The 13,162-nt window shown below is 42.6% G+C and overlaps 1 protein-coding gene across 1 annotated transcript in view; it reads right to left on the bottom strand.

Annotated features, from left to right (window-relative positions):
- Positions 1-4,269, bottom strand: part of LOC109300269 (cysteine-rich venom protein TEL1-like) — a 23,878-nt gene extending 19,609 nt beyond the window's left edge. The window contains exon 1 of the mRNA XM_019520952.1: positions 4,205-4,269. The gene's annotated coding sequence lies outside the window, so the exon portion shown is untranslated. The remainder of the gene's footprint in view (positions 1-4,204) is intronic.
- Between the last annotated feature and the right edge of the window lie 8,893 nt (positions 4,270-13,162).

Genomic DNA, 13,162 nt, shown 5'->3' with positions numbered 1-13,162 from the left:
AGATAATATCCATAGGGAGGCAAGTGCTGGTGGGTCAGAAAATATTACTTATGTGTATGCAGGTTGTGCCAAAGAATTATGTCAGACACTGTACAAACATGGTATAGAAATATTTACAATCAAAATAGGTAAGGCAGGCAAGGGTAGGGCATGAAGTAGAATACACCAGCAGAATGTGAAATATGAGGGCAGTAAACATTATAATAGTTCTGTGGGGTTTTTTGTGGCTTTATTTAAAAGGGGATCAACTAAATGACAGGACTGGCAGAGGAAAGAAGGTATGTAGGGTACACAATAGGGAGAGGGTTGAAGGACACATATAGATTGAGCTTGAGATGAAGAGTCTGTGAATGGAGTAAAGAGGAGGGTGGGAGCATGCAGATGTTTAGCTCAGAGCAGAGAAACTGCTGTCACTCTAGAGACGGCAATGAAGGTCCTCTGAGGTCCATGGTGTAGCTGGTTCTCAAGCTGCTTTACCAGCTAGAGTCTATCATTGGCTACTCAATGCAGCTTTACCCCATAGGATGCCTGGGAAGTCAAGATAACGTCTGTGTCTGGGAAACTCAAGCATACAGAGGTGTCCCCTGCAGAGCTCTGAGTTCAGCAGCTGTTTGGGAGAGGGAGATTATGGCTGGTCTCCATATCAGTGTGCAACTGTCCCTTCTTTGGTTACCTATGAACCTGCTTTTACCTGCTAGGATACTCAGAATGCAGGTGAAATGATTGATAGATGGTTCCAGGCAGGGGAACATGGATTTAATAATCCATCAATCATACCATTTGATCTGAGTCCTTGGCTCTACCAGCGATACCTCTCCATAGCTCTTGGCAAACGTCTGGAAGGAGTCAGGGTACTCTTCATGGAGATCTCTAGTTCTCATAACAGTTCTTCAGACTTCTTGAGAAAGCTGAGTGTGGGGAAGGATAACTACTGCAATGCAGTGCTTATTCCCTCTGAACCTTACTGCCATGCATTTGCATTTTCACTGACCTGTATTTTGCATTTTTTTTCTAGTCTACCCAGGAGAGCAAACAAACACCAAACAGACTTCCCCTATGCCTGAAGAAGGGTGTTTGTGTCCGAAAGGTTGTAAAGAATATTTTTCCAACGAATTAGTTGGTCTAATAAAAAAATACCACATCTACCCAAAGAACCTTGTCTGCCTATACTTAAACCAAGTGTTTTGTTTCCCTGCAAAAATTTGAGCAGATATTTGCAGACTCTTATTTTTCAGAACTCGCCCAGCTCTACTGCTTATCTTTATGGGGATGGATGATATTCTAGCACATAAGCCCAGAATAACCTGAGGTGTGTTTAAATGTAGACCTGTTGATGAATTTGTGTAAGTGGCTAGCTGACTTAAAAGTGGCCACATAGTCCTTCTGATACCAGAACTTACTGCCGAGATAAAATTATTTCACTCGTTGAGAGAAGCAGAGCAGATGAGTTGTGCCCAGCTTGTGTAGACAAATTACTATTCTTCAGGTTGGTAAAATGATTTCCACAAAGCAATGTCCCAATTGAAAGAAAATTTCAGCTCATCACTGGCTCCGGAACATATACACAACAATGCCCACACCTAAAAGTACTCTTAACTCCAGCCAATAGCCTAAATACAAATACAGGGCAGTTCTGAAGTACTATAGAGATCTGGTAAGGCCTCTTTAACTCAGAAGTGGCAGTGCTAGCACTTGTTATAACAGCACACAAAGGAAGATCATAAAAAAGGGAGGCATACATTCTTACCGCCTGATTAAATAAACATGCTACTGTTGAAAACAGTTGAGAAGCAAGAAGTGAAAAAAGGGTGCTGAGTTTTTCTGACTGATGCAGAAATCCTTCAGCCGCAGTCTGGCAAAGAACAAGAGAGAAGTAACACAGTACTGCAGGGGCAGGTTACACAACAGTCTCCATTCAAGAAGTGGTCACCTATTATTTCCTCCTCCTTGAAGCAAGATGTAAAAACTCTGGCACATACCACGGCTCTGAAAGTCATTAGAAAGCAATTATAAACATGTTACATTTCCTGTTGATGAGGGGCCTGAACCTCTGGTTGTTTAAAGTGGGTTTCTACCTATCAAAGTCAAGGAATGTACTTCTGATTTACATCAGTGTTAATGCAAAGAGACTCCAGTCCTAAATCCCTGCCGCTGAAAATGGCTACTGACTGGTGTACTGCCAAAGTTTGGGATGACTTTTTTTGCTGATAAATATAACAGAGACAGGGATGAACAATGCAGCTGTTTCCAAACAAGCGGCAATATGAACATGAACACCTGTATATTGCCACTGAGTAAGGCAATATGCTTCACTACTTATGGCCTCATACTGGAAATCGTTAGGTCAGAATTTGAATGATCATTTTGCCATTTAAACACTGTGGACAAAAGTCCCCTCTCTGCACAGGACACTAAAAGACCTGAGTGTATTGTTAAAGAACATTTTTTTTTATATTGCCCTTTTATGTTAATGTTTTATGCATATTCCAGCCATGAGATTTAGTGGTAGGAATGTTTTTGCGAACATGTGATACTACAAAATGTTAATGCCAATTAAATTATAAGGCTCCAGTCCTGCAACGCTTCATATTTACATATAACTCTAAGTTAAATTTGACTTCGAGGCATACAAATACCACAAGTTATACAAATCTAGCCGTCTTTGTAAATGAGTTTCTGTGCACTGGGAACCTTAGGGCAGTGGTCTCCAAACTTTTTAAGTAGGAGGTCACCTTTGGCATTTAAAAGCAACCCAAGATCTACTGTGTGCTGCTGCCACCCTCCCCCGCCCCCCAATAGGTAAGTCTGTAGGGAGGGAAGGGGCAGGGACGCAGATCGATGCAGAAGGAGAAAAAAATATTTGGGGGTACGCCTCCCCAGCAGGTAAGTCCCATCTGGCAGAGGGAGGTCTCAGTTCTGCAGCTGTTTGCACAGCCATTGTTCAGTTGTCACTCCAATTACATATGTTTTCTCTTTGCATTAAAAGAATATGGACAGGAAGGGTGGCAGTGTTGAGGTTATTGTAATGCCGGATACAATACTCATTCTAACATTAATTTTCAAAGCCTAACATTTCTCACATTACGTGCTACACTGAGAGATACAGAACACTTCCAACTCTACAATCAATTGTTTGTTTGACCAACTTAAAATCAGAATACACATTTTTAAAGACACAAAACTTAGAATCAAGTTAACCTCCCATAAAAAATATATGAGCCGATACTTTCAAGTTTGGCAGACACATTCCTATTTAGCCATTTTTATTACAAGTCAAGGACTCATATTAAATCACTAAAGGATTTTTGAAAAGCCCAGATATAGGAGACTAATATTATATGGCATGAAATCAGGCATGACCATTGTAGCCAACTTGTAATCATATATTACCAATTCCTAGTCATAAAAACAATTAAAAAAACCCCATATTCTAAAAACTGCAGTTCAGTCTTGCTTTATCCTTCTGTGTTGCCATCACACATGGCCTTTTGTTCCCCTGCCTGATAAATATTTTTAACCTGTTTCATGCTGTGAGTTTTCTGAAAACATCTCGACTGTTTTTTCAGTTTACTTTGTGCCATTTTCCCTAGTTTGGACATATTTTATATTTAGGATTTCCATGTGATAACCACATTCTTCCTGGTTTTCCTCCATTTAGTAAGATTACACAATTTTTTTGTGCAGTTGAATATATTATGCGGCTTAATATGCTGTATATGTGAGACCTTTTAGAAGGTGTATGACAGCACTACAAGACAACAGTAAGTGTTTATGTGTGTTTAAGGCATGGCTAACACCACTGAAGCAACACCAACATACAATCGAAGTGAGAGAAAAAAGAGATTTCCAACTTTGCAAAATCTCTAAAGTTTCTTGTGTTGAACATTTCTCACACTGTAGCCCAGATTTTGAGCTCATTTAAATTGTGTGCATTAGATCTATTTAGTTAAGTCATTTCTCATTTACATAGGTGCAACTGAGATAAGTATGTGGCCTGCTGAATAGAAAATATTATTGTATTCTGCCTCTGAGATTACTACCTAGAAACTATAGAATTTTCTTTTCTGCCTAAAATAAAGGCATTTTGGTACTCTTTAGATATTGATTAAATAATATTTGTAACACTTTACCTATTAAATGCTAGTAAAGTGCCTTTTCCAATCACATTTCTGTCATTAAAAATAAATCCTGTATACATTACCTGTCTCTAGTAAAAGCCTCTCTGTATCTTTGAAAAAGTGCAGGAATTAGAGGTTATCTCCACTCCAGCAGAGTATATATATCACATTTGCTTCCTGTTCTGTAGATGTGTCTTACAAAAAATTACGTCATCAGGATTACGCTGCATTATTCAAAAAGAACCATTGGGGGATTGAAAGTGAGCCAGATTCAGCTGTAATCCTCTTTTCATCGCTTTAAAGAAAAAAAATATAAAAAGATCAGTTTGTTCAAAGAACAGGACAATAGTTTCCTTGCCAAAGTACCTCAGTCGTGACCTGCAGGATGTATAGCTAAGGCATGGAGAAGATCTTCAGGAAAGCAAGAGCAAATATTACTCTGCAAGTCTCACTTGCAGGGGAGATAAGGAGGCTGCCAGTGTTGTCATCTGCAGTGACAGATAAGGAAATGGTTAATAGATGCTCAGACTATCCTAGGAAGAGGGCTACAGAGGAAGAAGGCAAATACCACACAGACTCTGACAACTTAACCTAAGGTGGGGGGAGGGCAAATCCTTCCTAACTCTAATTAGGTAATTCATATGAAACTGGGCACTTCTACATGAGACAATACTGCACAGTGGTTACTGCACATTGAAGCTGGTACTTGTATAATCAAGTAGTAAATAAATATGCAGTAAGCGGAGTTACTGTGCAGTAGCGCTGGTGAATGCCTTTTAGTGATGTTACTGCACCTAATAATGCTGTGCAGCAGCTTATTAGCACTGTTAGTGCTGTGATGTGCTACTGCGCAGTATGATTTGCCTTAGTGTGTCATGTAGACATGTAATGGTGGGCAAAAAGGAGTAGCAAACAGACTTGGTGTTGGAACTGGGATCAGCTGGACAGTTCTTGATAGAAGATGCCTGATCTGTAAGTGCACCCTTAGACTCATCAAACAAGGGTGGGGAGTAAGTAGGAATGGGCTTGGAATCTTTTGAAAGTCTGGAATAGGGCATGGGTCAGACATGTCTTTAAACATTTGGAGCAATAGGCCAATGGTATCCATTGGTAAAGGTTGGAGCAAAACTAGCATTGACCACCCTGTGCTGCAGGGTGCTGTACTTGGGCAGTAGGAACCAGCAGCATGCTTATACACTGGGAAACTCCCTTCTCGAGAGCATGGTGGCAGAAAGAGATCTTGGAGTCATTATTGACTCCAAGATGAACATGGGTTGACAATGCAAGGTCACGGTCAGTAGGGCTAACCGTACCTTGTCATGCATGCACAGATGCATCTCAAGCAGGGCCATGGAGGTGATCCTCACCCTCTATGTGAGACTGGTCAGGCCACAGCTGGAATACTGTGTTCAGTTCTGGGCGCCGCACTTCAGGAGGGATGTGGACAGCATTGAGAGGGTCCAGAGGAGGGGACAGCAGGGCAGACCCTACTAGGAGAGGCTACGGGACCTTAACCTATTTAGCCTTCACAAGAGAAGGCTGAGGGGGGACCTGGTGGCCATCTATAAACTCACTAGAGGGGACCAAAAGGGTTTGGGAGAGACCTTGTTCCCCCTAGTGCCCCCCAGGGTAACAAGGAATAATGGCCACAAGTTGTTAGAGAGTAGGTTTAGACTAGACATCCAAAGGCACTACTTCACAGTCAGGGCGGCTAGGATTTGGAACCAACTTCCAAGGGAAGTGGTGCTGGCTCCTACCCTGGGATCTTTAAGAGGAGGCTTGATGTCTACCTGGATGGAGTCATTTGAGCCCAGTTTTCTCTCCTGCCCAGGGCAGGGAGTCAGATCTGATGATCTACAAGCTCCCTTCCCACCCTACTTCTATGAATCTATGATCTTTACAAGGAAGACAAAAGAGGGAGCATGGACATTACCTCACTGTAAATCTTAGTGCCATTCCTAGGAAAAAGAACAGAATGAATATTATTAAAGAAAAATTATGAAGCTAGTTTATCACCTCTTCTTATCATAGACAGCTCAAGACAAAGGAAGCCTAGGGCAATATAAGTGAAGGAGATCCAGAGCTGAGACAAACAGTGTTGGGTCTGTACCAGTATGAGAATGGGAGGTTTGGGAAACAGAATTTCAAGAATCTGGGTAGTTCAAATGGCCTTAGCTTGAGGATGAGCTTTACCTGAGAAATAGGCTTCCTGTAATGCTCTATATTTTTCCTGGACCTTTTGGGATAAGACCTTTCATTTGCTTTTGTTAGGGTGACAATATTTGGATCTTGGGGAGCACTGGATTTGCAGCTGAATAAAGGCATGACCTGTGGCCTAGTAGAGCTGCTGACCACAAGGCAGAATGATAGCTAAGCCAGCCATTTTATTATGCTAAGTAACCTTCTTAATTGTGTCAATCATTTCCTGAAAAAAACAGCAAGTGAGTCTGTGTAAGTCTGTATGCTGTGAATGAGATAAAGTTTTAGGAATGTGGAAGATGGTACAACTTAGGACAGAAAAACAGACTGGAATGTGAAAAACAACATGTAACTGGTAACAGAATCCAAAACGAACATACGCAAAAGGGTGAATGGTGATTGGTGAAGAAGCTTCCAGGTTTTAGTCACAGTCTGCCCATTGACTGAAGAAGTAAAGTCAAGGTCTTGGACAAGCGCTCATAGCAAAAATACATGTAAATGAATAAAATGCATAGGCAATTCCATGCTAAAGAAGCAAACAGTAAACAGAGGCAGAGCTTGAGATAGGAGGAGAGATGAGTGGAACATAGGAGAAGCAAGGGTGGAATGAATGTTAATGAGTATGAATCAGGGTGTATAAAATGTGAAAAGAACTATTCACTGCAGCTCCCCTGTTTGTTGGTTTTTTGGGAGCTAGTCCAAAGCTGTCCCCATTCTGAATAAAGCTGTTGCAAGCAATGTGTGCTGGTGTTTGCTCCCTGCTTGCTCTGGCTTATGAGTAATAGGACCCATAAGCAACTGGATTGTTGTCTCCCTAGTCGTTGGGTGCCACATGGAGTCGGGGTCTAACAGCTTTCATGCAATGAGCCAGCAACCTGAAATGCTTTTCATGCGTAATTTGTTTGCAATGCGATAACACTGAAGTGACGTGCCCTGCTGAGGGGAACACAGACATTTTCCCATGTTACCAGGCAGAGCAGATGATTTCTCTATTCAGCTAGAACATCTGCACAGACAGTACATGCTCCCTTCTAGTGGGATAGATCTTCAGTGATTTGACTATAGTAGGTGTGTCTACAAGTGCATTAGATCTGGGAGCAGTTTACTGGACACGTGTAAGGAAGCAGGAGCAGTTTGCTGATGGAGCTGAGTAGGGAACAGGCTCCCCAGCCCCACTATCAGGGAGTTCCTAGCACCAGCTCCATGACCACAGGGCCGGCACTGGGAGATGCTTGTCTCCCAGTCCCAGGTCTGTGAATGTGGGGCTGGTACTTGGGGTTCCTTGTCTCCTAATTCTGGCTCTGCAGGATCTTCCAGCCCCTCACTCCCCATTTGCAATGGTGAAGCAGGGGCTGGGAGACAATGATCTCCCAGCTCCCGCTTCCCAATTGTGATCTCAGAGCTGGGGGCTAGGAGCTCTCTGCTGCTGGGGCAGGGGGTCATAGTCCTTGCCCAGGCTCCAGTGGCAGAGCCCACCCTGGCAGAAGGCAGCTCGTGGGGGCAGGGAGCAATCTCCCGCCCCCTAGAGGCACATGTTTAGTGTGCAGTAAACTATGCTAATTTGCAGGAAAGTGTCTTGTGTAGATGCACCCAGTATGTAACTATGAGCTTCTTATTAAAGAAGAAACACATAAGCCAGCACACAGGCCACTGTATTATAGAAGTGAACTGGAAATATAGATAAGCTGCAGTGCCAAAAATGAAATTAAATATTTACATTGTCCAGGACCAGAGCTCAAGAGCCATTATAAAGAAACCAAATGCTTTTAAACTTTACTTTACAGCATTATCAGATTGTATTCTGACCATATAACACTTTTGTGTTATTGAATATTGCAGTTCATTACCTAGGAATAAAAGAAGCAGGAAGAAAGCAAAACCCAATAAATCTGATATCCATGACGGAAGTACAGAGACTAATTTGACATAGTAGTTAACTTTTCTCACATAAGCTGAATAAAATAGGAGTGTGTTTTCTTGTAGGAAAGGTGTGTCATTTATTCCTACTGATTGTTACTGCTTCCAGTGACCTTTTTTCGGTGCTACTACAGTTTGGTTTGAATAAGCATGCAGCAACTATGCAATGGCTAGGTAAACTTACTCTAGCCTTTATTTATGCTATCAGCCAGGTGATCAGAGTGGGCAACAGCAGAGACAGTGCAAGGTTCAACACAAATCCAAAGTGCATTTCTGTTCTACACTTTTTATGCATTAGAACAGCTAACATACAAGCCCACATGGTTCTCTACATATGGTCAGTCATGTGTGGTGCCATGCATGCTACAATTTATGGATTAATTAACTTAATTGCTACATTCCTACATGCCACTGATTTCTATTGAGCAGGTTTGGTTGTAGCATCCTACCTGCTTCTCTTATCTATTATACCACTTTGCACTGATTCTGTCCATCTCAGGATGCTCGTTAATAAATTCCAAATGATCTGATGCACTCTGTTGACTTCCACTGAACGTCATAGGCTTTGAACAGAAAGTTGCAGGCTTTTAACTCTTGCTGCTCCTAATCTCTTTTATGACCTACATATCCCACTCCTTTTTTTTCTGTCATTGCTTCAAGCATGCTTTGTTTGACATCTCTTCTATGTCTTTGTCGTTTCATGAGTCTCATTAATGAACAGCAGCACACCTATATTAGACTGATGGAGACTACCATTTGAATTCCCATGAAAACTAAATCTGTTGTCCTAACAACTGGGCAGAGATGTACAGTTTCACAGATGGTCCACCAGGGTGTGAATTAGAGCTGTGCGAAAAAGCACCGTTTTGTTTCAACTTCCATTTCACTGTGTTGATGGGACAGTGTTTTGTTTCATCATTTCATTTCATTTGCAAACCACTGTTTCATTTCATTTCAGTGGAACTGTTTTGCTGTTTTGAGGCTGTTTCAACATTTCACCCATAGGCTATAATGGGGAAGCACTTGCCTGATTTGGATGAAATTTGCAGGGATGGTAACCCCTTCTGAGGCCATGGGAAACTGCACCTCAAAGTCTTGAAAGCAAAACTCATGCCGTGTGTGTGTGTGTTAAGGCACAGCGGGGTGAAAACTGCAGGCATGGTAATGTCTCTCTCTCTATGATGAAGCTGTGATACCCCAAAGCATGTGCAGTTAATCTTTACTGCTGTTAATTATCCTTTCCCATGTCCTTGTACATAGTGGTTACTGCCAGGTGTATGCTTGACTTTTGTCATCCATTTGTACTTTAACTTCATGCATTTCTTTGAATGCTGGATGACAAGCATCTGCCAGATTCATTTCACATTCATGAGGTAGCCTTTCAGCCCTCTTGCAACCCTACAGGCTGAGCAACCTGATCTCAATCCCAGGAAAAATCCTTGAAAATTTTCTCAAGGAGGCCATATGCGATAAACTTGTAGAAGGCAAAATTCTGAATGACAGCCAGCATGGATTTGCCACAGGTAGGTCATGTCTGACTAACCTCATCTCACCACCTGTATAAGGGAGATGAGGTTGATGTCATTTACTTAGACTTTAGGAAGGCCTTTGACCTGGTGTCCCATGAGGCACTCAAGGTAAAACTAGGGGACTATGGGCTCAATAATTCAATGATCAGATGGGTGGGAAACTGGCTGTGGGGTTGGACCCAGAGAGTCTATGTAATGCATGAATCTGTGTCAGCCTGGCAGAAGGTAGCCATTGGGATCCCCCAGGGTTTGGTACTGAGACCAGTGTTTTTCAACATCTTCATCAATGATCTGGATGCAAAGCACACTGGCAAAGTTTGCCAATGACACTAAGCTGTGGGGAAGTGCAGCCACTCATCAGGGTAGGCTCACAATCCAGGAGGACCTAAACAGATTATTTAGATGGATGAAGGTGGACCCAGAGGAACAGACATCTGCCTTCAGTTTCCTCTGTGCAAAATGAAGTTTATTTCTCTACCTATGGGCACTTTTACCACCTTTAATTTCCCCTCAGCCTGAAGAAGGGTGCGTGCACCTGAAAGCCTGCAAAGAAAAAATATTTTTTTTTTTGCAATTTCTTAGTTGGTTTAATAAAAGGTATAATCTCAATACTGGGACAGTAATTTTTAACCATGGTCCCCTGAGATATTTTGAAGGGTGCTGTGAAGTGCCAGCATTGTTAGGTGTGCAAATATGATTCACAGAATAAATCCAAAGCTTTCAACGAGGAGCTCACAGTGTTAAAAACATTCTGACCCATTGGAGTTTTTTCTGAGTTCTTTACAGCAGAAGAATTGATGTAATATTTTTCCTGTAGTTGAAAGATGCGTGAAAACCAAGAGCTTGAATTTTCAGAGGGGTACATCAAGTCTAAGAAGGGGTGTCTTGAGCCTACAAAGGTTGAGAACCACTGCACTAGGAAGAACTGAATGGGCTGCTATGTCATCCTGCTGGTTCTGTGAGTGCAGTTCATCTCAGGAAAAGCTGAAATACCAGGAGGGAGAGGGAGGGCATGGGAGAAAAGGAGACTAGAAAGGGACACAGGAAGAAAGAGGACATAGAAGAAGACCTGATGTGTCTTAAGTTGGGTCTCTTGCTTATGCATTGGTCATGGTTACTCTTCCCCCTATGTGTGGTGAGATGGATGTCATGATAATAAAATGATGCTCGGGGCATAAAGAAAGAACAGAGTCCCTGGAATGAAGAAGTCTGGTGGACTTTCTCACTTCTCTGGGAATTATCTACTCAACTCTATCTTGTAGATCATGAAAAGGGCTCATGGGGGAATAGCTCATTTTGTTCACTATTTAGGCAGATTCCTGAAATAAATTTTAGTTATTGATGTTGGTTCCTACTTTTAATTATTTCCCCTGCAGTTTAACTCTTAATTGATGTGAGTCTGCTAGATCCCAATTACTATGACGGTTTTTTCCAAACCCACCTGAAAAGTTACAAAAAAATATAGGGGGGATAGCTCTTCAGGCCTCTAATCATATGAATGACCCTTTTCTAGACTCTCTCAAGCTTCTCCACATCCTTCTTGAAGTGTGGCACCCAGAAGTGGATGAAATACTCCAGCTGTGGCCTCTCCAATGCTGAGCAGAGTCGGAGAATAACTTCCTTAGGTTTGCTTAAGAGACATTGATTGATGCACACCAGTGTATTGTTTGCTCTGCTAACTGTAGCATCACACTGGTGGGTCATATTCATTTTATGGTCAATTATGTCCTACCTCTCTTGTAGCAGCTCCCATGATGCTGAAGAAGATGAGAGTCTTGGGGATGCAGGGCATCAAGCCAGGACGAAGGGAAATTATCCCTTAAATAGGACCCACCTTCCAAATGATGCTTTAGTGTCCTCTTGCACCAAAGATACTTCTTCAAAGGAGGGAACCCCACAGGAGAGAAGGAGGTGGGTGGTGCTATTGGGCAATTTGATTATTGGGCACATAGATAGCAGGGTTTGTGATGGCTAAGAGGACTGTATAGAGATTTGTCTTCTAGGTGCAAAGGTAGTGGACCTCACAATAGACTACTAGGGATGTCTGGGGAGAAGCCAGTGGCTGTGGTCTATGTGCATACCAACAACACATATAAGTGTAGCATAGAGGTCCTGGGAACTAAATGTAGGCTCTTTGGTAGGAGGTTGAAGTCCAGGACCTCCATAGTAGCTTTCTCAGAAATCCTTCCTGTGCCAAGAGCAGAGGCAGCTAGACAGGCAGAGCTTCAGAGTCTTAATGTGTGGCTGAGACGACGCTGTAGGGAGGAAGGTTTATTAGGAACCTTCCTACCTAAACCTTATTTAGGTATGTTAGGAACTGGGGGACCTTTTGGAACAGGGGAAGCCTATACAGGATGGGTGATCTTCACCTGAGCCAAACTAGTGCTAAACTGCTGCCATGTAACATTAAAAAGGTGGTAGAGCTGCTTTGAGACTAAAAACTGGGGTTGCTAAACAGCACACATTTCAGACTGACACACCTTAAAGGGGTGAAACCATAAACAATGGGGGTAAGTAACAGGGATGGAGTAGATGGGTGAAACACAGAGAAGACCAAGTAACAAGAGTGATTAAAAGGTCATATATAAGCAGCCAACCAGGCAATAATAAAAAGTATAAATGTTTTTATACGAATGCTACAAGACTAATATCCAAGATGAGGGAACTTGAATGATTAGCAGTCAATAACAATGTTGACACAGTAAGTATCACTGAAACATAGTGTGATAAAGAATATTAGTTGGATGGTGTAATACCAGGATATAGGAAATAAAGGATAGGTTATACTGGTGGTGGGGTGGCACTGTATTTCAAAGACTGCATTGAATCAAATGGGATAGGTTTTTCAACAAATAAGAGGTACCATAGAATCTCTGCTGATAAAAATTCTGTGTTTTGATTTTAAAAAAAAGTATATCTGGGGATATAGTATTGAGCGCTAGACTAGGATGGCAGCAGCAAACTAGAAATGCAAAAGGAGTTGAGAGAAGGGGCGACAACAGAAAATTCTAATATAAAATAAACCCTAGCACTCCTGGTTGTCTGTCTGTCTGTCTGTAATGCTCTAGGCCAACTGTGCATGCATTGAAGCCTTACTGACAGACAGACAGACAGACACACAGATGGAGGCAGAGACAGAGGTGGAGAAGGGGGCAGTCGAGGCCAGGGTGTGCTCCCTGCTGTGGTGCACAGTGCAGGGACTGGCTGTGCAGGATACGTGGCTTGCCGCTGTGCAGAGTTGTGTGGCTTGTGACTATGGTGGGTGTGGGTCGTGGCCACAGGGTACCGCATGGGGACTGGGCAGGAGGGGTGCCCGCTCCCCACGCAGCACCCTGAAGCTGCGTGCCATGCCCCCCATGCACCATTCCCCCATGCATTGCCAGCCATGCCCCCCCCCCC

The sequence above is a fragment of the Gavialis gangeticus genome, unplaced genomic scaffold (assembly GCF_001723915.1).
Source record: "Gavialis gangeticus isolate Ggan-Ray unplaced genomic scaffold, GavGan_comp1, whole genome shotgun sequence".
NCBI classification, from domain to species: Eukaryota; Metazoa; Chordata; order Crocodylia; family Gavialidae; genus Gavialis; species Gavialis gangeticus.
Note: the sequence above shows the minus strand (reverse complement) of the source record. Positions and strands in the feature narration are given on the sequence as shown.